Source organism: Humulus lupulus, chromosome 9 (genome assembly GCF_963169125.1).
Source record: "Humulus lupulus chromosome 9, drHumLupu1.1, whole genome shotgun sequence".
In the NCBI taxonomy this organism is placed as follows: Eukaryota; Viridiplantae; Streptophyta; class Magnoliopsida; order Rosales; family Cannabaceae; genus Humulus; species Humulus lupulus.
The window spans coordinates 124,394,859-124,421,009 of NC_084801.1; positions in this window are offsets into that span (position 1 = coordinate 124,394,859).

A 26,151-nucleotide genomic window follows, 5' to 3' on the forward strand; every position below is an offset into this window, starting at 1 on the left:
GATCTGGTTCTCCAAATGGTCTTTTTGGAAAATAAAGATCCCAAAGACGGGGTTTTAGGGATGAACTGGGAAGAACCATATCAGATCGTAGAGGTCCTACGCGAAGGAACTTTCAAGCTAGCTCGACTAAATGGTGAAATAGTCCAACGAACCTGGAATGCCCTACACTTAAAAAAGTATTATCAAAAGTTTTGTTGTCTTTAATGTTGTCAGAGTTACCGTTTATGTAAGGCTTATTTCTAAAAGTCATTTCAGTTTAATAACAGTTGGATTATTAAATAACCAATTTTATTATTTTTTTATCATGAGCTTACTTTGTAAAAGAAACCAAGAATGCTTATACGTTCTGGTTGCTTGGGGGGCACATTACCAAGGAGAATTCCTAAGAGACTTCAACTTATTCGAATAAGGATTAAGCTTATATAAAACTTAGAGTTTGGAGAAATTGATTATTCAACGGCTTTTTAAAGCTCAAATCTTCAATAAACCTAACGCAAACTAAGTTTGAGAAATCACCAAAACCCTAGTATAACCAGGTCCGAGGCCTGATTCTTAACAGGTACAATGTTATTATAAGCTTATATAAAAAAAACCCTGGACATAACCAAGTTCGAGGCCTGATTCTTAACAGGTATTGCACAAATAAGCGAAAAAAATCTTTGAAACAACTAAGATATCGGTAAAATTTATCTCGATGTAAAAGTCAACCCCTAAGATATCGAATGTACAAGAATCTAAGGATTCATAAACACGAAAAAATAATGGACTAAGGGAAACACAAACAGATCAAAAGTTAGATGAGTATTCAAAAATATATTGTCATCTTGAGGAGGAAAACCCTCGACCTAAGCCTAGAGGCAGTTGTTTTGGTCCCAAGGGATTGTTACAACAACTTTAAAAAATAATAATAAATAGGGTCAAAAATAAAAGTCACTAAGATTTGTCAGCTCGCTCCAAATAATTCACCTCCTCGCCATCCCCATTAGTAGCTCCAAATGCTTCGCCGGTCTCCGATAGTTCCTTTGAGAACCGAATCTTGAACCGAGCAAGATATGGGTCCCACAGCTCAGGCTGCTTGAAAGAAAAGTTCCCGTCCTGGTTGAAGGCCCAGCAACGGTAAAGCATCTCCTCCATTTTAGTCGATGACTCTAAAACTTCCTCCTTGGCCTTAGCCTCGACCTCGATCACCTTCTTCTTAAGTTCTTCATTTTTGGGCTGAAGCTGATCCACGTGACGGCTCACCTCCATGACTTGATCCTGGGAGGCAAACAGGGTAGCTTTTGCAGACCACTCTCCCTACTGAGAAGAAACAAGGGTGACTTTAGTGGCATGCTCACTCTCTTGAGCGGCGCCTAGGGTAGCTCGGAGCTCCTTGTCCCTGGCTTTAACTCGAGCTCTTCCTCGAAATCAGGCCAGGACAGACTGCAAAAAAATGTAGCAAGTCAAGAATAGTTTATAAAAAAAACTAAAGAAAAAGAAAAGGTTAGGAGAGTGAGAAGGACTCATAGTGAGGTTAATCCCCATGGAAGATTCGAGGACGTCCTAAGGACCGTGCACCTCTATAGCCTTTAAATCTCTAGCGTTGGCTCCGTAGGCATGGTCGACCATGCGGCTTGCGATCTCATACACAATACCCTGAAAAGCCTCAGGGATCTTATCTAGGTCGTGTGGATTGATCGGGATCTGAACAGTGGGAGCCTCGCCTTGGATCACTTGGGGATTTGAGGGAGGCTCGTGTTGAGGAGGAGGAGGAGCTTGTTGAACCATAACTGTTGTTACCGGAGCTAGGGGAAGTTCCTTTTGTCGCTACTCCCGGGTGGAGCTGGCACCCTTGTCTTCAGCTGGAGACTTGGTGGTACCCATCGTCTTCAGAGCTGTTTTCCTTGTCACCTTGGGTCTCTTCACTACTGGAGCAGCTTCAATCCCACAAGCCTTAAAGGCACCCCTCAAATCCGAGGCTCCTGGCAGCTCCATCTCTTCACCTGAAATATGGCGAACAGAGGATTCAATTTAAAAAAGTAATTATTCAAGGTATTATAAACCCAAGAGAAAGAGCAACAACTTTAACCTCCGGGCTAGGGAAGGAATATACTAAGATCAGCTCGAGGTTATTGACTGGGCTAGGCACAACCTCTAACTCTTTGATTAATGGAGGCAAGGGAGAATCTAAAATTATGACCTGTTCGGTCCTAGGGGGTTTAGGTCCTTCCTCGAGGCTGGACTCATCTATGTACTGCCTGAAACCAGGGGCATATACACCCTGACACAGGGAAGGCCAAGTCCTATGGTTCGTCCCATACTCCTAAAAAATGGTGGACCTAAAATGGAAAGTGTTGTCAACTATGATGGTACCTTTGGGATAGCTGTGGTCATAGCGTACCACCAAATGGTCCACGCATTGGGAGAGGGTTGTGTTTAGGTTCGGGTCAGTGGGGTGACGATCAATGAGCTGGTTAGGGTTGAATCGAATTAGCCTATAATTGGCAGCAACCCGATCTAACTCTCTGTAGGGGTATGGGTTACCTTGGTTGGAGGGGCCGGCTGCTGCCCTGGATGTAGCTCGCTCTGAATCGGGCTGCTGATTATCTTTAGGAGCTCGCTTTTTACGCACCAGCGGTGTCACATCTTCTTCTCCTCGACGTCCTCATTGGGTGGCAAGGCTTCTTGACGAGGGGGGAGCTCGGGGATGACAGGAAGCGGAGCTCGGGTCCTTAGAGCTAACGTCTGACCCTTGCTGATCAGTTTGCAGGCCACCATGGTTGCACCATTCACAATCTGTTGATAGTCTTTCTCCCTCGGAGGAAAACTAGAAAATGTCTCGTATTGACCCCCAAGGGTCACAGACTGCTCTGCCTTTGTAACGCCCCAAACTCCAGGGACCGTTACAGTGTGCCTTGTAAACAGTGCTAAACTCGCTAACCGAGTCATTTGGCCAAAATCGTGAACTAAGTATGATTAGCGGTTTAGGGATTAAAAACTTTGGTTAAGATGTAACGTTTCACTAGAACGTTTACTGTATACATTGGGATCCCAAAAATATAATTTCAGGGTTTATTACATAAAATATTTACAACAGGCCATTCTAAGCGGCAAAACAAGGTTCAACCCTAGTTCCACTTTAAACCTCGGCCGTGGCGGTCGAGCAGCTGCATATGTACACGTCATCACCTAAGCTCTCCAACTCAAGGATGGTCCAGCTTCCTCTTGCCTTTACCTGCACCACATAGCACCCGTGAGCCGAAGCCCAGCAAGAAAACATAATACTTTTCACAAACATTATCAAATGATTATCATTATAATCACACTGAACATAAAGCTTTCAAACCAATGGGTGCACATCACATGATTCTAGCGGGAGAGTGGCTGCTAAGTAAGCCACTAGCCTCCAAGCTCTGTTTTGTAGCGGGAGAGTGGCTGCTAGGTAAGCCACTAGCCTCCAGGCTCTATTTGTTCATCGACCCTCAGGGTCGGTCAAGCATTAATGCTCCTTGAGTCATTCAATGCTAGTGGTCGATTAGATCTAATCTTTGTTGGCTTGCGTGATACACGCTAAGGCCGTCCTGACTAATAAGTCAGCTCAACGTGATCAGTGCCCAGTACCACTGCCGAACCTGACTAATAAGCCACAGCTTCACAGTTGATACTAGCACCCTTGCCAAACTTGACTAATAAGTCAGTACCATGCACAGGTAAGCAATGCTATCAATGTGTATCATATGCCAATTAACCAAGAATAGGGCATTCAGCATGCTTACTTAACAGTTGCTGGCATAATTATAATGATGCACAAACTCAGAGACTCAAGCTCTGACCAATCTCATATACATCATTCACGGCATGCCCTAATCACATGTTTCTCATGCATCACACTTAACCAACCAACATGCCTCAATAATATTCATATGCAAAGGGCAAAACTGCCAAGCATTCATTACGCTAACAATGTTCACATTCAACATCCAACATGCATCAATCATAGCCATGCATGTCACATATGGGGTGCAGTTTTCTTACCTTGGGTTCGAGCGAGAATTAATAAAAGAAACGACCTTTGAGAACGATCAGCTTTTAGTCCTTTAGCGGTCACCTAGTCATAACCAAACATATAGGGTACCATTAATAAAATGAATGATAAAATGTTCCCAAATCAAAACCCAACCTCCGGGACCTCAAATACTACTCAACCGGGTAGTAGGTTCAACCCCGAGGCCTATGGCTTGAATCCCCAAGATAAAAACCCCATTCTGGCAAAAATGACCTTAAGGGCCGCAGCCCTCCTTGGCCATGCCGCGGCCCACCCCCCAGACAGAGGCGCCCAAACCCAATTTACACCAAGGGCCGCGGCTCTCCCTAGCCATGCCGCGGCGCAACCCCCCAGTTCAGCCAAAACCCCTATTTTTCTTCCCCTACGATTTCTCTTGGAACCAATCCATCAAACCCAATTTAAACACCACTCAAACCTCCAATACAATCCATAAACTTGCTCTATACCACACCCTTAGCAAAACCCAAGATAAACCTCAACTAGAACCTCCATTAATTCAAACAAGCCACCATAAAACTCAAGCTGAAATCTAACACTAAAACAGGGTATAACCAGAAAGTTAGTGGATAAAGCTCACCTTAAACCCAAGCTTGAACCTCCTTTACTGGCTGTGACAAGTTCCTAAGCCCAAACCTCAATTCTTAGCTTGTTCCCTTTGATCCCCATGCTAAACTCCTCAAGGTGGCTCTTAAAATTCAAAGAGAAGGATGAGGGAAAGACTTGTACGGGAAGGAAGGGAGAAGGATAAAGATAGGCTCTATTTTTCCACAGCCTTCTAATTGATACTTATCCCTTGCCAAAAGACCTAAGTGCCCCTAGGTCACTAAAAGCTTCTAAACACTTCCAAGGGTAAGATCGTCATTTCAAACCAATACCGTTAATTATAATTAACGCTTCCCAATTTCCACCAACTTCCATATTCTCAAATACCAATAAATCACATCTCATTACCCTTTAATTCCCGGTAATGCTCTAATCATTAACATCACCCCGAGACTCACCCTGAGCCCCGAACTTAAGCCCGTTATGACTAGACCGAACACTTTCATCTCATGATCGTCTCATGTCGATAAGCTCGAACCAAACCACATACAATGTGGTAAAATTATAATTAATCTCAACCATGCACCCAAAATATACAATTACGCCCACAGTGGCCAAATTACCAAAATGCCCTTGCATTTAAAATATGAGCCCACATGCATGCATTCACCATCATATAATAATATAATTCACATAAACATGCATATAATCATTAAATATCATAATAAATTAATTATGGCCCTCCCGGCCTCCTAATCAAGGTTCCTAAACCTTATTAGGAAATTTGGGGCATTACAGCCTTCACGAATATAGCTGCACAAAGAACAAACTCAGTCAGAATCCTTAAACAAAAGAAAAAAAGAAATTGTGCATAAGTGATAAAAAATTATCGTGTTAAATTAAAAAAGATAGAAGACTGACGAGGACGGTTGAAGTATCAATGGTCGCAGTTCTTGAACCCATTTTCCATAAAGAACAAGTCTTTATAGTTATTTGGGTGGCTGGGGAGGTTGATGACAGAGGCTGAGTTGGGAAAATCAGTGAGGTAGTAGAAACCGTCACCTCGCCCCTTCTGGTCGAGACTGGCCTTGAGGCAAAAGAAGTACATGATGTCTGCCGGAGTAGTGACCTCCCACTCGTGCCTCCGAAAAAAATACTTGAACCCCGCTAAAAGCCTGTATGAGTTTGAGGGAAGCTGGAATGGAGCCAGATGGACGTAGTTCAGAAAGTCTACGAAATACTGGTTCAATGGGTGGAAGGCACCAACCTTCAGGTGCTCATCACTCCAAGCCCCATAGTCTGCTCTCCCTCCAGTGCAGGTCGGGCGATAAGGCCATCAACTCCCATCTCAGTCCTATGACTCAGTAGGATCTTGTTAACTTTCCCCTAATTCGTGATCCAGGAGACTATGTGTTTAGCCTCGAAGAATGCGTTGGGGTCGACCACAATTTCCCTCTCCACCAAAGGCCCAAAATGGGGGATGGGAGAGTCGGGCGTGATCTGCTTTCCCTTATCTTTGCTCTCGGTAGAGGAGCTCGCGGTGTTCTTCTTTTCAGGGGCCATAATTTAGATCGGTGGACAACAAAGCGGCCTATTAGTGGAGACCTAAGATGATTTCTATCTATGGTTGTGGAGGGACGAAAAATTCAAGGGTTTAAGTGGTTTACTTTTGAAATTTGAAAATTTGTACGAGCTAAGCTGTGTCTTAGCCTCAACGCATGGTTCCACGCGTGGCCCTAGGCCACGTGCTTCAATTTCTTAAAATACCCTGATACTTCGGGATTCGTGTGTCAGATCCGTCAGACCCACTACTTTTCTTTTGAAAGTGGTTTAATGCAAAACTACCTAAGGAATCGTAACCTTTAAGTTACCTAAAACCAAACGTAAAACCCCTTCGACTTCTACACCCCAAATAGGTATTCAAATCGATTTACCATGAGAACTTTCTTTGAAAAACCCAAGAAATTTGGCCATCTTTATGACATTTCTAAATAAGCCCAATATTGTTCATTTATCATAAACCGAATCCTATTACTTATTTACAAACAGACATAACCTAAATGACATTGAGCAAAGAATGTTTTTCAAAGTAAAAAAAAATTCACTGGAAAGCAAAGAGTTGAAAAATTCAATCCAGATGAGGAAATACTTAAAGCTGCTATGATCGATTGACAGAAAATGTTGATACGTCCATAGGAAACTCCCTAAAAGCTTTTGAGAATCTGAAAGGCGATGGAGGGTTTTTGAGTTAAGTTGGAGAAAAAAAAGGGAAACTTTGTTTTTGAAATGGAAACTGTAACGTCCCAAAAATTACCTAATAAGGCTTGGGGCCTTGATTAGGGGGCTGGGATGGCAATATATGGTATTACGTGTTTAAATGCTATGTTAATTGTAATTATGTGAATTACGTGATAATATGACTAGATGTGCATATTTAGGGGTATTAAATATGGATGTGGGCCCGCTTCTTATTAGAAGGGCGACTTTGGTAATTTGGACCGTTGTGGGCATAATTGTGTATTTGTGTGCATATATGTGATATATGTGAGAGACCACATTATTATGTGGGTTTATTTGAATTATCGGCATGAGGCGATCCTAGGGAGCAAGTTAGCGGGAAAGTCACAACGGGACCCGATACCCGACTCGGGGCGAGTCAGTGGGTATTTTGGGTAATAGATATTTATTTGGGTTATTGGGTTATGGATATAAATAGTTGGAGATATATTTGGAGTTAGAGAGTTTAGGAGTGAATATTGGGGAAATTTACCATTTTTCCCTCAAGGACTTTTTTGGTACCTCGAGCCTCGTGATTGACTTAAGTCACTTAAGGGACAAAAGTTAAAACACATAGAGTAGCTACCTAAACCGACATATTTTCTCTCAACTCACTCCTTCTTCTCTCAAGACTTCCAAGCTAAAACCATAGAAGATTCAAGGGTTTTTTGGCTAGAAATCACAAAATTGGAGCTCTAGATTTGGAGATTAGCTCAGTGTTAGCTTATGGATTCAATAAGGAATTGAGGTAAGCTTTGAATAACATTTTTGTCATTAAATTCTGTGTTTTCTTGGCTGGGTTTTAGTGTTCTTAAGCCTTTGAACTTTAAAGATTGAAGTGTGATTTTGATGAGTTTCTAAGTTAGTTTTTTGTTGGGTTTTGTTGCTGGGAACATGTTAGAGTGTTTGGGATAGTTGAATTATATTTTGGGGTAAAATTTGGTATGGTTAAGATTGGAATTGATTGCTGAAAATGGAGAAATTTATGGGTTCAAGGGGTTAAATCGTGACCTTGTTCTTGACAAGTCGCGACTTAGCTTGAACCAGGCGCCTTAGGAGACCTCTGTCTGGGGGGCGTGCCGCGACTTGATAGGCCAAGTCGCAGCCTGTGCCTCTGGGTAGAGAGGAGGAAAGAGGCTGGACAGGGGGTACGCCGCAACCCCAGCGAGGCAGGTCGCGGCTCGCCTAGGCAGTTTTTCCTTGGGAGTTTATTTTAAAATAGAACTTTTCGTTAGGGCTTAGTATTGTTTCCACTACCCAGTTTGGTGGAACCCGAGGCCCCGGAGGCTAGGACTTGGTACAGAAGCCTTTGATCCCTCAATATTAATAGAATCCTATTTTATGATTGTGACTTAGGGTATCGCTAAGGGCTTGGAACTGGGATCGTGCTCGAGGGTCGTTCTTATTTACGTTTGCTTGGACCTAAGGTAAGAAAACTGCACCTAGAACGTGTTGTGTGTGTTTAGGGCTTGACCCGTTCATTATGTTTTATTATGATTAGGGCTTGGCCCGTTTATTGTATTTGAATATGATTAGGCCTAGGGCCCCTAGGTTGGTTATGTTGGACTGTTGTTTTAAATGCTTGCTGATGAATGCTTAAGTGCTTATATTCATTGTATGAATTCTATGATCAGGGCATGCGGCCCTTTTATGTGAATATGTTTAGTATCGTGGGTATGGTTATTCAATGGGATTATATGATTAGCATGAATATGTGGTTAATTATCGGGATGTGCCTATCCACATCTGTTTCTTATAAGTAAGGTATGAAATCCTGGATCAGGGCTTGAATTATAAGTCAAGGACGGCAATAGCGCGCAGTGCGCTAGCGAAAGGAATTGGCTTAAACCAACAACGTATTATTATGCTGATCGACTCTACAGTCGAAAGTGAACCACGGGGGTTAGGCTAGCTCTATGGCTAGTGAGACAGAGCTAAGGGTGAGGCCCCAGGTGACTCTATGGTCATGGAGCTAGGGCATAGCCTGAGAGTTGGTTTAAAAGCCAACTGAATAGGGAGACGACCCCAGGTTGATCCAATGATCACCCGGTTGAACTTACATAAATTTTGGTTATGAATTGAAGTCGCTGGTTTTTATTGAATGGTTATTTTAAGTTATATTCTCTCTTATCGCACGTTCTGTTTTCTTGCTGAGCCTCGACTCACAGGTGCTTTGTGGTCCAGGTAAGGGAAAGGGAAAGCTTGACCAGCCATGAGTTGGAGAGCTTCAGTGGCGGCGTGTACATATGCGACTGCTCAACCATCACGGCCGGGGTTATCTCAGAGGAACTAGGGATATAGCCCTATTTTGTCGCTTAGGCTGGCTGATGTAACTTTTGTTATGTATTTACCCTTTTAAATAGTTGTGTTGTAATATTTTGGGATCCCATGTTGTATAACATTTTTGAAATGAAAGTCGATGGTTCTTTGACCAAAATTTTTAACCCTAACACTTGTCACTAACCTTAGTTACACAATTTAAGCCAGATGACCTGGTTAGCAGATCTGACACAATTTTAAGTACACAGTGTAACAGTCCTTGATTAGGAGGGCGTTACAGAAACTCTTTGAATGCAAAGGTGGTGAGGGTTCAGGTCTCATCATCCTATTTATACGTAAAGTACGGGAAGTAATTCGGGCCATCCGATTGGGTTAGCTCGAGATCCAAAGGTCAGAATTAAATGAACATACATCGGCAAAAAGTTTCCAGGATATTTGTCACAGTCCCGACACCCAGACGGATGCCAATTACGGGCAGCCACGTGTCCAATACTCGAGTAGTGGGCATCTAAAATTTTACATGGCAGAAGCCTAAAAGCCCTTACTGTGCATGTCAGAAAGTAATGACATCAAGCACGAGCAGGAGCTTGGGGGGCAGATTTTGTACCTGTAGGAAAAACTTATTGCTAGATCTTTATTTATTTTCATGAAATTTACATATTATAAAACAAACATGAAAATTCCTAGAACATGCTCCTATGAAATTGATACAAATATAGAGCAAAGTAAAAACTTACATTACGCAGCGGAACTGGAACAACTCCATCCATCAATCTTTCTAACCCTTGATTCCTTTTTGTAGTAGAGTATTATCAAGAGATTGAACAAGATCAGCAACACAGTCTTCCTCACCAAGCCTTTGATCAACCTAGAACTAGCATGGGCTGGTTCTCAACACATGAGATAGAGATCTTGAAGAAAAGAAGAAGAAGAGAGAGTGGCCAAGAAAGGTTAGACTGCCTAGGTTTTCACTTACCAATCAACTGAAGCTAACTTCCCTATGAAAACCCTAGATATCATAATTCTTATATAGACGACTTAATGGGCTTTATTTAAATTTAAATTAATTAAAAATAATAAACAAAAAATAAAAGCATTGGGCTGCCATAAATGGACTTGGGCCCAATCTCTTTGTTTTGAATTTAAATCTCAATTGGGCCTAAATTCAAAACCCTTTATTTATTTATTTATTTTTAATTAATTAATTAAATCCTTATTCAAATTAACTAATTATAATTTTAAACTTGATTTAATTTTATTTATTTATATTGACACCAATTTATCAATATTAATAAATTTACTCAAAGATTCTCTTTTATTCTCTAAATCTGATATCTCTGTAAATTTTCCGAAATTGACCTAGTCAACTTTAAAAATCATAATTGATAGTTAAATCAATTAATTGAGACATTCTAGATGATTTACTCAAAGGTGATGCAGGGACCATGGATCTATGAAATCAAGCTCCAACAAGTTACAGTGAATTTATTTACGAATAATTTCACTACCTTATTAATTCCTTGTGATTCCACTATAGACTCGGAATTGAACTCTTGAATTCATAGAACGTATTTTCCAAACCATAAATATGTTATCCATTGTTATAACCTTACCGTCAGTCAATCCTCTATCGATGACTTACTAACGAGATGGGTGGAAATTACCGTTTTACCACTCATCAGTATTTTATCCTTAACTCCCACTAAGTTCCTTATAAATGATATTTCCGTGAACTTAATCACAGAAATGAGATCTCAATCATTTAACCTTTTGAAAAAAGCAATTAAGGAAATCATCTTTTCACTTCTCATACAGAAGTTATAGATTTCATATCCATGAATAATACTCCCACTCAATTACACTACTAAATCTCCAATATGTAAGTATGGGCTAGACCGTAGGGTAAGCTGGTAACGAACAAGTCAAAATATTTAAATAATATAATTAACAGAATATTATCACTCTGAATTAAGATCAACTTAACCTATGTTCAACGTTGTGACATTGATTAGATTCGATAACAACGATACTTATTTATCAATCAATAATCAATATCGGTCCTAGTCTGATGTAACTAAATATATCTGATCTTATCTACTTGGTCGATGCCTTGGACAAGACATCACACCCCGAATGTGTAAGTAGATCATATCGTAGATTGCCTAATCAGTGAAAATCCAATGCACTGATCTAATCTTAGGACTCATTCTTTTTAACATATAATTACAACTATAATCCACTATGACCTAGTCACTATAATTGTACATATCCATATGTTCGAGATTTTATAAATATTTGTACTATTACAATAATCATGTAATTAAACAAGCAAGAAACACGGTTGTCAAACTAAATGATTTCTTCTACTTCTATCAACAATATAAAATCACGTTACATGTCTGACATGGTTTTATAAGGGCATAAAACCCAACAATACCCTAAAATGAGCACGAGTTTAATTACTCAGCTCAAGCAAATGTTGTACAGCTGGAAGATGAATATGAGGAAAAATAGCCTAGTAGGATATCTGGTTAACAATGATATGAGCAACTTGAGGATCAATCTAGTTCGTACACGATATACATGTTATTATCAGACCGCCTCTCGGGATAACAATTGACTTTGAGACTTATAATGGCTAGATCCAAATTTTGGCGCTCTGAGCTTACAACGAGCTAGGGTTCAGATAGCCTTTGAACACGAGTTCAGGAGAATTATTCAACTCATGGAAACCTGGACAGAACGCATACTGAAGGACCCCAAAAGATTCGGAGACTCCTTATACACTCATTAATGCCCAGGCTGTATTGAATATATATCATTTATTATCCGAGATAGCAAGAGTATATTCTATTCTGTTATCAAATCATATCTCAATGTAAATGAGAATAATTTGTATTAAATATATACCTTATTTATTCATGCGGTTACCCAAACCTATCTAGGAAATTCCCCCATAAATATCAGGAATAATGGACAGGGAAGGGGACGACCATTTTTGTATTACTAAAACTCTACAGAAATTGAGAGAGAAAAGCAATAACATTGTCTCGTGGATTGGGTTGATTTTAACCACTGAACCATGTAAAAATTGTGTGTGTTCGAGAGAGTTTTTATTATTTCATTACGGTTTATAATTTAGCGCTAATCTACCTATCTGATTTCTTAATATACTGTTGGTGAAAAACTGCATCAACATTATCCACTCTAGATAAAAGGCTTCCCTTATAAAACGATTGGCTTTTAACCTGTCAACCTCCTCCTTTAGCACTTTTCTCCTTACGTCATCGAGCAACCTCATTTTTTGTTGCTTCGGAGAGAATTTTTTCTTCATGTTAAGAGCGTGGATTATTATATTCAGATTGATTCCAATCATGTTCGAGTGGGACCAGGAAAAAACATCTTTGTTATCTTGTAAAACTCGGTGTAGTTGTTATTTTGTATCTTTTGTAAGATTTTTCCCGATCTTTACAAATTTAGTCGGGTCCTTATTATCGAGTTGGACCTCATCTAGTTCCTCTATAGATCAGAGCTTAGCTTGGTCTTCACCCATCCGAGGATCAATATATTTTTCAATCTAAAAAATCATTTCACCAGCTTTCTCTTCGATTAAGACCAATGCTTCTGCGCTTGTTTGACCCCTTCCTCTCATGGAAATACCATAGCACTCCCAAGCTGTCTCCCTTCATTGTCCCAATCCCACTTGGTGTTGGGAATTTTACACCCAAATTCCTTGTAGATGTCATTGCCCCCAGCCCGATCAGGGCAGGTCTACTGAAGAGAATATAGTAGGCAGATGGTGTTTCCACTTCTATAAACTCAAATATCTTGGTCACAAAAATTGGATATTCCCCTAAAGTTACGAGGAGCTCAATGTCCCCTGTGCTCCCAACTCCTTCCCCTAAGAATTTGTACAGGGTTGTTGCACATGCCTTGAGTTCTCGTACTGATAGACCCATCTTTTCCAGTGTTTTCTTGTACAATAAGTTCACCGAGCTTCCATTGTCGATCAATACCCTTTGAACTCTCTTGTTAGCGAGTTGGATAGTAATGACCAACGGGTCATTATGGGGGAACTGGACATGTGAGGCATCATCCTCGGTGAAAATTATTGGTTAAGACTCAACCCTTTGTTGTTTTGGAGCTCGTGGCTCCGGAACATAAGGTGTAGTGTCCTCTGTTTATAATTCCTCAACATACCTCTTTTGGGATTTTATGCTCATTTCGGCTATATACGACCCTTCGCAGATTGTTATCACATCTTCACCATCTATCGTAGGTGGCCTATAATCTTCCCGAGCTAGTAGTGCTGCGATTTGAGGTGGTGCTGCAGGTTGAGGTGCTACTAATCTTTGATTTTGTGGGGCTTGTCCTTGGTTATTCCCCTTATTCTGGACATAGTGCCCAAGGTAAGCTCGCAAGATCAGAATCTCGATCTCATCATTGAATTGCCTGCATTCCTCCGTGAGGTGACCGTTGTCCCTATGAAACCAACAATACTTCTTTTGGTCCCTTTGAGCGCGTTGGTTGCGCATAGGTTCAGGTCGCCTAAATCGGTGATTTCATTTGCCACATAGATATTTTCCTAAGTCATAGTTAGCTCGGTATACATGACAGTGTATATGGAGATATTTATTGTAACGTCCCAAAACTCCTAATTAGGTTAAGATCTTGGATTAGCGTGTAGGGAGAGCATGTGGAACAAATGTGTGAATTATATTAATAGACAATTGAGAATGTAAAAAGACCCACTTTTGTTAAAAAGGGGCATTTTTGTAATTTTGTCATGTTGATGGTATATTTTTCTTTTATGTGCTATATGCTTGAGACCACATGATTATGTGTATATATTTGTGATATTCGGCAAGAGTGGATCGCTTTGAGAAATTTTAGCGAAAATGTGTTTTGAGACAAGCCTTGGAGCGCCAAATCAGAGGCATTGGTGATGTGTTGCCTCCTAGGAGGCGACACATCGCCGAGTGCTTCAAAACCCTAGCTGAGGCAGACTAGGTAATGCATCGGCTGGTGCCAGATGACGCTTCGCCTGGGCTGTTACGGGTGCCTGTACAGTTTACATAAAATGCTCCAAATGATTTGTTTTAAATGCTCTAATCCTATTAGTTAGACTAATGATGATGACTAATCTATAAATATGGGTTATTAGAGTTGTAAATTCTTCATCACACTTTCCAACTCTCTCTAACCTCTTTCTCTTTCTAGCTTTCTAAGACCCAAGTTTTCCCCAAGAAAGTCATCAAGTTTTGCTTGACTTGCATGAGTTTTAAGGCTTGTTAAATCCCAAATCTCATTCTACTTAGTTGAAGCTTCAAGCAATAAGAGAAGGCTTGGAATAGACTTTTTGTATAACAATATTCTTATTGTATATAAGCCTTGGAAGTTCCCCAAGTTTGAAGAATCATATTGCTCTAAATCAAAGGTTGTATCTATCTAATCCTAACTTTGTTTTTTGTTGCTCTGTTGTGTTTTCATTATTAATATTGATGATTAAATGTTTCTATGTTCATCATATCATCATTTAATCATTTAGTTTCTTATATTCAAGATTGATATTCATATTATGAACATGTTTCTCTTATTATCAATATTTGTATTCATGCTTTGAATAAGGTTCTTGCTTAGCATTTAGGGTTTCAAATATTAAAATATTCTCATCATTCGTTGTTAATTTGCAAGGTATAAAGCCATATATTCCCAACAATTAAAATCTATATTTCTAATTACTTTCATTTTTTTGTTTTGCATAATCAATAAGGAGGGAAATCGGTTCGTCTTCTACAACCTTCAAATCCTTGCTTCAAGATTCGGTTTGTGTTGAAAACATAAACTTAAAAGATCAAAGAAAGCTCTATTTGGATATCCTCTACATGAATGTGGATATGGATTCAAAGTCATCATCAACAAAGGATGAGACAACTCAATGTGATTACATACTTCATGAGATTTGTATCATCAAATTACTTATTTCTAAATGTGTAGATTTTAAGAATTTGAATGAAATGTGTTTGCTTCCATACTTTTATGAGTTTAAAATTATTGTTTACATTAATAGTACAATGTGAATGTTAATAAACAATTCATGGGTTATTGTTATACTTGTTTTGTTTGTAAAGTTATTGATCATCATGTGAGATATGGTAATTGTAAAATTAACCATAATAAGATTAGGGTTAAGGCAATTGATGTTTAGATAATTGCACTTTTAAATGAGTTTAATTTGGTCACTCTAATTGATGATGAGATATTTGTGACTTTGATTAAATTTAATGCATTTAATGGGAAATGCATTGTAACCCTAATTGAGAATAATGCATTCAATGAGGAATGTATGATAACCCTAAAGAGAATTGACATGGTTCATGCATGTGGTGATGAGACTAATGCAACCTTAAGAGAAGGTGAACATGCAATGGAATTGATGATGAGATCATTACAAGAGAAATAAAAGATACTAAGGCCAATGCATTTGATGTTGAGATCATAGAAAACCTAAGTAAATAGACCAAAGCTAATGCATTTGATGTTGAGATCATTGCAACCTTGAGTGAAGTTAATGCAACCCAAGGAAAGGTGCAAGGATGGTGGTATAATACTTGTCCCACCATTCATGCAACCTATGATAAAACTTTTTTGAAAACCTTTGAAAGTGCAAAGGTGGGACTTGAAGTCCAAATGGGAAATGAAAAGAGATCCAAGGTACTTGGAAGGGGCTTCATTGATGTGTTCTTCACTAATGGAAAGAAAGTGAGCCTAACTAATGTTTTCTATGTTCCCGATAAGACTAAAAACATTATGAGTGAATGTCTATTGAGTAAATCCAGTATCAAAATGGAGTTTGAATTCGGCAAACTCACTTTGACTAAATTGGGCACTTTTGTAAGAAATGCTTATACATGTGATGGAATGATCAAACTATGTACTCTTGATAGTTATAATAATGATATGACATCTAAATCTTGCAATGTGTTTAATTCTAATTCTATTACTTTGTGGCATAATATACTTGCTCAAATAGGCTATAACACAATTAAAAGAGTTGTTAAATGTGGATTAATTAATTGTTATGTGAATGAACATGATAAATGTAAATTATGTGTTAAATCTGAAATGTTAAAGAAGCTTTTTCCAAGTGTTGATAGATGTTCAAACTTGATAGATTTAATACATAGTGATTTATGTGAATTGAATGGTATATTGACTAGAGGAGGAAATAGATACTTCATGACTTTTATAGATGATTGCTCTAGATATACTTATGTGTATTTGCTTAAGAGTAAGGATGGGGCATTAAATGCATTTAGAATCTATAAAACCAAAGTAGAAAATCAATTGGAAATGAAAATAATGATTCTTAGAAGAAATAGAGATGGTGAATACTTTTCAAATGATTTCAATGTCTTTTGTGAACAACATGACATTATACATCAATGCACTGCACCTTACACTCCACAACAAAATGGAATAGATGAATGAAAGAATATGACTTATTTTGAGATGATTAACTCTATGCTTTTACATGCTAAATTGTGTTATAATTTGTGGGGTGAATCTTTGCTTGTTGCATGTCATATATTGAATCGACTTCCTTTTAAAAAGAACAATGTGTCTCCATATAAGTTATGGAGAGGAAAGAAGCCTAACCTAGACTATCTTAAAGTGTGGAGGTGCCTTGCTCATTGCAAGAGCACGGAGGCTAAAAGAACCAAGTTGGGTCCAAGGGCTGTAAAATATGCAATTGTTGGCTATGCCACAAATAGCAAGGTCTATAGGCTTTTAGACTTGGAGTCCAATGTGATAATTGAATCAAGAGAAGTAGAGCTTTTTGATAATATGTTATATTGTGAAAGCAACTCTCAAAAACTCACAAGTGCTGGAGAATCTCTTAAAGAGAAAGATCCAAAAGTTTATGAGCAACCTATATTGCCTCGGAGAAGCCAAAGGCTTAAAGAGTTGTGATTAAATGATATGTTCTCAAGTAGAGATACTCTACGGTAGACTTGAAGAAGTGACAAGGAAATTTTCTATATTTTTCAACTTGAGGATTATCCCAAAACTTACCAAGAAGCAATGTTCTAGAGAGACTATGTCTTTTGGAAGGAGGCAATAAGTGACGAGATTGATAGAATTATGTCAAACCACAAATGGGAATTGGTAGACCTTCCACAAGGTTCAAAACCAAATTGGGTGCAAGTGGATATTTCAGAGGAAATATCACACCGATTGCACATACAAACCTTCAAAGCTAGATGAGTAGCTAAAGGGTTTAAACAAAAAGAATGAATAAATTATTTTGACACGTATGCACCGGTTGCAGGGACCACCATAAAAGGAGTTTTATTTTCCTTATAATCTATATATAACCTTTATGACCATAAAATGAATGTCCAAATGACATTCCTGAGTTGAGATCTCAATGAGGAGATTTATATGGAACAACCTGAGGATTTTGTTCGAAGGAGAAATGAACATAAAGTGTGTAGGCTTATTAAATCAATATATGGTTTAAAACAAGCACTGAAACAATGGCATCAGAAGTTTGATAAAGTTATTGTTTCAAGTGGTTGTAGACACAATAATGGACAACTGCTTATAATCTAAGATTTGTGATGGCTATGTCATCTTGGTGTGTCTATATATTAATGATTGTTGATTTTGAGTAATGAGATGAAAGGCATAATAGAAATGAAGATGTTTCTATCTTCCACCTTCTAAATGAAGGACCTTTGAGAGGTCGATACCTTCTTTTGTAACGCCGTGGATAACAAAGACTGTTACACTGTGTATTTTAAAATAGTGCAAGACTTGCAAATCAAGTCGTTTGAACAATAATGTGTTCCTAAAGTCAAATATAAGGTTAGGGTTAAAAGATTTTGATCATAAACGGTTAATTTTCATTAAAAAAGTTGTTTGGTACATGGGATCCCAAAAAAGGGTATAAGTGATAATATACAACCCTCAAAAGTTTAAAACAAGAAAAAGCCACTCTAATGGCAAAATATGAGTTTTAGGCATCCGTCCCAGCACTTTCCCTTAGCCGTGGCGGTCAAGAAGCTGGCTATGTACACTCCACCCCCAGAGCTCTCCAACTCATGGTTGATCCAATTTCCCCTTGCCTTTACCTGCACCATGTAGCACCCGTGAGCCAAGGCCCAACAAGAAAACCATAAACAACAAACACATAAACAGTAGTAGCATCAAATCAATCTTAATACAATCATTCAGAAATTCAAGCTAACTACAGTAAACATATATTTTCAAGAATATATTTTAACCAATAATACAAATGCTCAGGGTCAGAGCCCTTAGGCCAAGCCCTCTGTTTAGTAAGCTGACCCCAGCTCGCTTAGGCTGAGTCCATAATTTATTTAGCTAACCTCGGCTCACAGTGGCTGAGCCCCGTCCAATGCGCTAACTGTCAGCCCCGACTCCCTTGGGCCATACTTTCACATTTCACATAATAATAATATAGTTACATAACACATATATCCAGATACAGGGAACCGTAATCCCAAACACAACCACATGGGTCCAGTTTTCTTACCTCGAGTTCCCGAGCGAAGAATTAAGAACGGTCCCGAGCATGATCCTCAGTCCTAAGCCTTAGCGATAAACCTAGTCACAGTATCAATGGGTAACCATTAATTCAAAACCCAAATAAATGTTTAGGAAACAATAACTAGCCTCCGGGACCTTGAGTTTTACTAAACCGGGTAGTAGAAATCGTCCTGAGCGTTTAGGTTCGAACCCTCGAGACCTCCCAAGCCTTAAACCTTATCTCCCCTTAATTCCCCATTGCGGGCAGCGACTTGCCCCCCTCTGAGTTACGGCCTGCCTAACAAACAGAGGTTTCCAGCATAAAAAACTCATGCTGGCTGCGGCGCCTGAAGAACAGGCCCGTGACCTGAGCCCCTAAACCTAGAAAAAGACACCTTTTCTCAGCATTTCTTCATGAGCCTAACCTCAAATTCACACCCCAAAAAAACAGCCAAACCTGGATTTAAGCCTAGAATTCCCATCCTTTTGGTCCAAACATTATATCCAGCTCATAAAGAATTCTTACTCTTATTAAATACTCAAATTCAACCAAAACCAGCTAACAAATTAAGACTCATGCAAACTCAAACCCTTAACATAGTTTCAACAGAAAATTAAACAAGATAAGTACAAATTCCTTACCTCAGCTTGCAGCTCAGATCCTCGGCATACACATAGTTGATCCTAGCTTAATTTCCTTTGTTTTCTAGCTCTAATCCCAGCTTAACCCCTTGAATTTTCCTTCTTCCAACTGCAAGTTCTCCTTAGTGTTCTAGAGAGAGAGTGAAAATGTGAGTGAGAGGGAAAGGGAGAGTGTCAGAAATTCCTTAATGTTCCTGATCATTCCCTACTCATCTAAGTATATCCTTAGCCCAAAATACCTTTTTGCCCTTAAAGTTTATTCAGCCTTCCAATGGTTTCTAAGGGTAAAACGGTCATTTCCTCCCCATTCCCGCTAATTCCTCAAATGTTCCTACTATTAACCAATTAACCCAGTTGGGTCCAATTAATTACCAAATACTTATTCATTATCCAATAAATCCCGAAATACCCTCTAAACTCCCCAAAATACACCCAGGCTCCCCCGAGCCGGGTATTTTAACCTCGCTGTGACTATTTCACTAATCCCCTCACTAGGACCGTCTCGAACCATATGTTGCAAATATATCCACAAAATAATGTGGTCTCAATCATTTATCACATATAATTACATTTATGCCCTTAATGGGCCAAATTTACATATATGCCCTTATGAACAATAAATGGCCCACATACATATTTAATACTCATAAACATGCATATAACATACTCACAATACTCATACTAATCATGCATGCCACATAGTCACCCATTTAACCAATCTAGCATACTTATATCCAATTATGCCCTCCCGGCACGCTAATCAAGGCACTAGCCCTATTAGCAATTCTGGGTCGTTACAACTTTCCCCTCCTACTGAGAATTTCATCCTTGAAATTTATCTGAATAACTAGGGATATTGATCCCGCATAGCTGACTCAAGCTCACAGGTCCCTTCCTCAACCTTGCTATTCTTCCATAACACTTTGACTAGAGGAATCGTCTTGTTTCGTAGAACCTTGTCTTTCCTGTCTAGGACCTGAACGGGTTGCTCCTCATATGACAAATCTATTTGTAACTCCAAATCCTAAAACCTTAACACATGAGTAGTATTTGAGACGTACTTCTGAAGCATAGAGTTGTGGAATACGTCATGAACCCCTAATAATGATGGTGGCAGAGCCAATCTGTAGGCCACCTGCCCGATCCTCTCCAGGATCTCAAAAGGTCCTATGAATCTAGGGCTCATCTTGATCGTTTTCCCAAACCTTCTCACCCCTCGTAGTGGTGACACTCGCAGAAACACGTGGTCCCCTACCTGGAACTCCACGTCCCTACGCTTAGGATCAGTGTAGCTTTTTTATCTGCTATGTGAAGCGAGCATTCGATCTTGGATCTTCTCAATAGCTACATTAGTTTTCTGAACCATCTTCGATCCCAAATGCTTCCTCTCACCCATTTCATCCCAATGAAAGGGCGATATACATCTCCTTCCATACAACATCTCGTATGAGGCTACTCTAATCATTTATTGATAGCTACTGTTGAATGAAAATTCAATCAATGGAAGGTACTTACTACAAGACCCCTCAAAGTCTAATACACACGCTCTAAGCATGTCTTCCAGTACCTGAATCGTGCTCTCAGACTATCCATCTATCTGAGGATGAAAGGTTGTACTGAACTTCAGCTAAGTCCTCATGGCCTTCTGCAAACCACCCCAAAAATTGGAGGTATATATGGGATCCCAGTGTGATACTATAGATTTGGGAACCCCGTGGAGATGTAAAATCTCCCTCGTGTACAACTCCGCATACTAATCCACAGTATAGGTTATCCTCACTTGTAGAAAGTGAGCTGACTTGGTGTATCTGTCTACCATCACCCACATCGAGTCATGAGGCCCCACTATCCTGGGTAAACTTCCCAGAAAATCCATGGTAATGTCTTCCCACTTCTACTCGGGAATACCCAAAGGCTGTAGCAATCCCGCTGGTCGTTGATGCTCACCCTTCACCTGCTGACAGGTTAGACACTTAGCCACGTATTCCACTACGTCCTTCTTCATCCCAGGCCACCAACATAAGGTTCGTAGATCATGGTACATCTTCGTGGTGCTTGGATGGAGTGAGTGTGGTGTAGTATGGGATTCCAGCCTCCAAAACTCATGCGGGTCGCGACACCTGAAGAACAAGGCTGGGACCCGAGCCCCTAAGCCCAGAAAAAGCCATCTTTTCTCAGCATTTCTTCACGAGCCTAACCTCAAATTCACAACCCAAACCAACAGCCAAACCTGGATTTAAGCCTAGAATTCCCATCCTTTTGGTCCAAACATTATATCCAGCTCATAAAGAATTCTTACTCTTATTAAATACTCAAATTCAACCAAAACCAGCTAACAAATTAAGACTCATGCAAACTCAAACCCTTAACATAGTTTCAACAAAAAATTCAACAAGATCAGTACAAATTCCTTAACTAAGCTTGCAGCTCAGATCCTCGGCATACACTTAGTTGATCCTAGCTTAATTTCCTTTGTTTTCTAGCTCTAATCCCAGCTTAACCCCTTGAATTTTCCTTCTTCCAACTGCAAGTTCTCCTTAGTGTTATAGAGAGAGAGTGAAAATGTGAGTGAGAGGGAAAGGGAGAGTGTGAGAAATTCCTTAATGTTCCTGATCATTCCCTACTCATCTAAGTATATCCTTAGCCCAAAATACCTTTTTGCCCTTAAGGTTTATTCAGCCTTCCAATGGTTTCTAAGGGTAAAACGATCATTTCCCCCGATTCCCGCTAATTCCTCAAATGTTCCTACTATTAACCAATTAACCCAGTTGGGTCCAATTAATTACGAAATACTTATTCATTATCCAATAAATCCCGAAATACCCTCTAAACTCCCCAAAATATGCCAGGCTCCCCCGAGCTGGGTATTTAAACCCCGCTGTGACTATTTTGCTAATCCGCTCACTAGGACCGTCTCAAGCCATATGTTGCAAATATATCCAAAAAATAATCTGGTCTCAATCATTTATCACATATAATTACATTTATGCCCTTAACGGGCCAAATTTACATATATGCCCTTATGAACAATAAAGGGCCCACATACATATTTAATACTCATTGTTATACCCAGATTTCGAGCCATAGTAAATATGACCTCGAAAGCTGAGTTCGCAACAAATGGTCTCGTGAGGATTAGTGATCTAGGATTGTAAGTCGAGCCTGCAAAGTATGATGTATGATCTCGAAATGACCTCGATCTCGAAAGGTAGCTCCGAGAACACCTTCATCTTCAGGAACTTCGGAGCATGGTTCTTGAGCTCGATATCCCATCTCGAAAGAAATGTTAGCTCGGGAGATGTCAGTGGCTCGCACTATAACATGAGACCAGAAATGCTGGAAACTTGAAGATACGCCATAACCACCTTGAGTATCTACAAGTGTAATAACTATGAGATGTAGTCCTCATTAGTTGATGTAAATCCCCAAGAATTGTGGGATATTATTTAATACAGTTATACGCCCCCTGATCTTTGGGGGATGTTTCCTTTAATATCTGATTATTGGCATTTAAAGCCATTTATTTGTATTCACAAAAGAGTAACTACCCAAAATATGTGGGATAGTATTCTGCATCCTTCTCTATAAATAGAGAAGGCATGCACCATTGTAAAGGACGAAAATTCTGATCCTTGAGAAAAAACTCTGGAGAATTCTTGCTAAAGAATTGTTCAGAGATAATCTTGAGATAATAACAGAGACTCGTGGACTAGGCAGACTTAACTGCTGAACCACGTAAAAAACCGTGTTTGATTCGTTTGTTTATTTTTGGCCATTGTCTTAAATTGTTTACGTGCTCTATTCTTTTATCTGTTGACGAAAAACGGCGTCAACAGTTTGGTGCTTTCATTGAGAGCCTTAAGCATTCATCCTTGAGAGATTCATGGCTGCAAACAATCAGAACACACCTGAAGAAAATTACCCAAGGCGTCCTGGAAAACAGCCAATGGAGAACCCGGACGCTGATGAAAGGAGTGGGTCCTCCGATTCCCGGGGGCCACCTCCACAACCAAGGGATGAGGACATGTACTATAACCCTGAACGTTATGTCCCTATTGTAGAATTGGAGAATCGGCAGCTGAAACAGTTGTTGGCAGAAGCCAACAAACGTAACGAGGAGTTGACTAGGATAGCCGCAGAGGCGCAGGTGGCTCAGCCCCCGCCTCCGCGCGAAGACCAAGTCCCTCCTCCAAGGGACATACACGTTCCTCCCCGGAGGCCCCGTGGACGTCCACGAAAAAATGCTGCCACAAGGAGGCCGGCACAACCTCCAACACCAGCAGAGCCATCCGCCCCTTCTAGGCCTCAGAGGAGTACCCGGGCTCGGGTCCCGCCTAATACACCTGCGGAAGCACCGGCAGGAAATGAGAATAACCAAGCTCCTACGGAGGCTCGGACTCAGGTTCCAGGTAGTGCACCGAACGCAACTGACCCATCTCGGGCAAATTCTGGGCCCTCTAGGCCGAAGCAAGGACGACAACCACCGTCACCAATACGGTTCCCTCTGTCTCCCATAAGATATCCTTCACCTCCCCGTAGAAACGCTCAACCTGTTCAAAATCAGGGTCAAGGGCGTACGGGGGATAGGCAAGGACACAAGGAGACTTTCCAGGAGCGGAGAGGCGCACAATCTGAGAGAAGTCAGACGTCCCGGTCTCGCACTGCGGAGACAAGGCGACATAGAAAGGATTCACCACGAAATGACCGATCAATAAGTTTAACCAGTGACGAGTCCGGAGAAACCAGGTCTGTCAGTAAACGCGACCGAGGTCGTAAAAATACTGGAAGTCGCAAGACCCATCCCGACCTGCGGAATCATCTGAATCAGAGCAGGGGGAAGGGAGATCAGACGAATCCGGACCTAAGGAATCACCTAAATGGGCGTAGAGATCCCTCACGGAGACGCGAGCCTGAGATCATAATCAATGACCGGCAATTCCAGACACCCTCTAAGGACCCAGTCCAAGAAAGGATTGATCAGCTCGAAAAAGCCTTTAGGCTTTTGAAGAATGAACGAGCGAGTGGTCGATACGAGGACTCTGATGAGGAGCTCGAGCCGTTTGCTCCCAATATTTCTAATACTCAGTTTCCTCAAGGGTTCCGGATTCCTCACGTCCCAGCGTTTGAAGGAAAAACCGACCCATGTAGCCACCTGAGTACATTCAACACTATCATGAGAGCTAGTAACGTGGGTTACGAGCTCAGATGCATGTTGTTTCCGACATCATTGGCCGGACCTGCCAAGAGTTGGTTCGAGAAGTACAAGAGACATTCTATAACTTCGTGGGATCAATTGTCTAGAGACTTCAAGAAGCAGTTCCGAGCTATGATGGGAGTCAGACCCGAAGCATCCACTTTGACTAACGTCCGACAACAACCGGGCGAAACACTGAAAAGCTATCTAACAAGATTTAATCTTGAGGTCGCCCGAGCTCGAGATGTGGATGACAGTGGGCACCTAATGGCTATCCGAGCTGGTGTTCTACCCGGGAGTGCCCTTTGGGATGACATGCAAGGGAAACCGGTGAGGTCGATAACCGAGTTTAACAGACGGGCGTAGAGATTTGTCAATGTAGAGGAGGCGAGGTCAACGCTCAAGGCGACCTCGCAGACCGAAACTACAACGATAAACATTAACTCCGCCTCAACCTCGGCTGACCCAGCAGCTCCACAGTCTACCTCGGAGAATCCCTCCAAGAGGAAAAAGAGCGAGGGAAATAACCCCGAGGCTGATGGAGGAAAGAAGAAAAAAGGAGAAAGGTATTTCTTCGTATATAAAGTGCACACCGAGCTCAACGAGTCTCGGGAAAACATATACCTGGCTAATGAAAACCAGGTCCCCTTCAGGCGTCCGGACCCTATGAGGAATCAAAAGTCCAAGAGGGATTCCAGCAAGTATTGTCGGTTTCATAGGGACACCGGACACACAATTGATGAGTGCCGACAGCTGAAGGACGAGATTGAAGGGTTGATCTCGAGAGGTTATTTCCGGCAGTATGTCAAAAACCAGAATACTGGACAGGCTACTGCCAGCCAGAGAGTAGCCGCGCTTCCGGCAGCACAGAATAATAACTCCCGATCTCGGGATGAAGACAGGCCTCCGCCGATAGATGGAGAGGACATAATAACCATCTCGGGAGGTCCTCATCTCGCAGGAGGGGGCAGAAATGCTCAAAAGCGATATGTGAATGAGCTGAAGACAGGGGACGGGTCTCCTTATGAACCCGAACCAAGGGCACCAAAAAGCCAAAGGGTTGAAACTCAGCCTATAACCTTCACCGAGGAGGATGCCTCCCATGTCCAGTTCCCTCATCATGATCCACTTGTCATCACCCTACAGCTTGCCAACAAAAGAGTGCGCCGAGTTCTCATAGACAATGGGAGCTCAGTTAACATTATTTATAAAGCAACACTAGAAAAAATGGGACTCTCCCTTCGCGACCTGAAGGCTTGTGCAACCACGTTGTACGGCTTTTCTGGAGAAGGAACCGCCTGTATGGGGTCCATCGAACTCCCTGTGACCTTGGGAGACTATCCAGTCTCGGTGACCAAGATGATGGAGTTCGTGGTAGTAGAGTTACCATCTGCCTACAATGTATTGCTCGGGAGACCCGCCCTAGTCGGGCTGGGGGCAGTTTCATCTGTAAGGCATCTAGCCCTTAAGTTCCCAACTCCAAGCGGAGTCGGAACATTGAAAGGAGATCAATTGGCAGGAAGGGAGTGCTACAACATTTCCTTAAGGGGAAAGAAACAAACGAGCGCTCAAGCACTCGTTGTCATACAGAATAAAGATGGGACCGTTTTAGAGATTG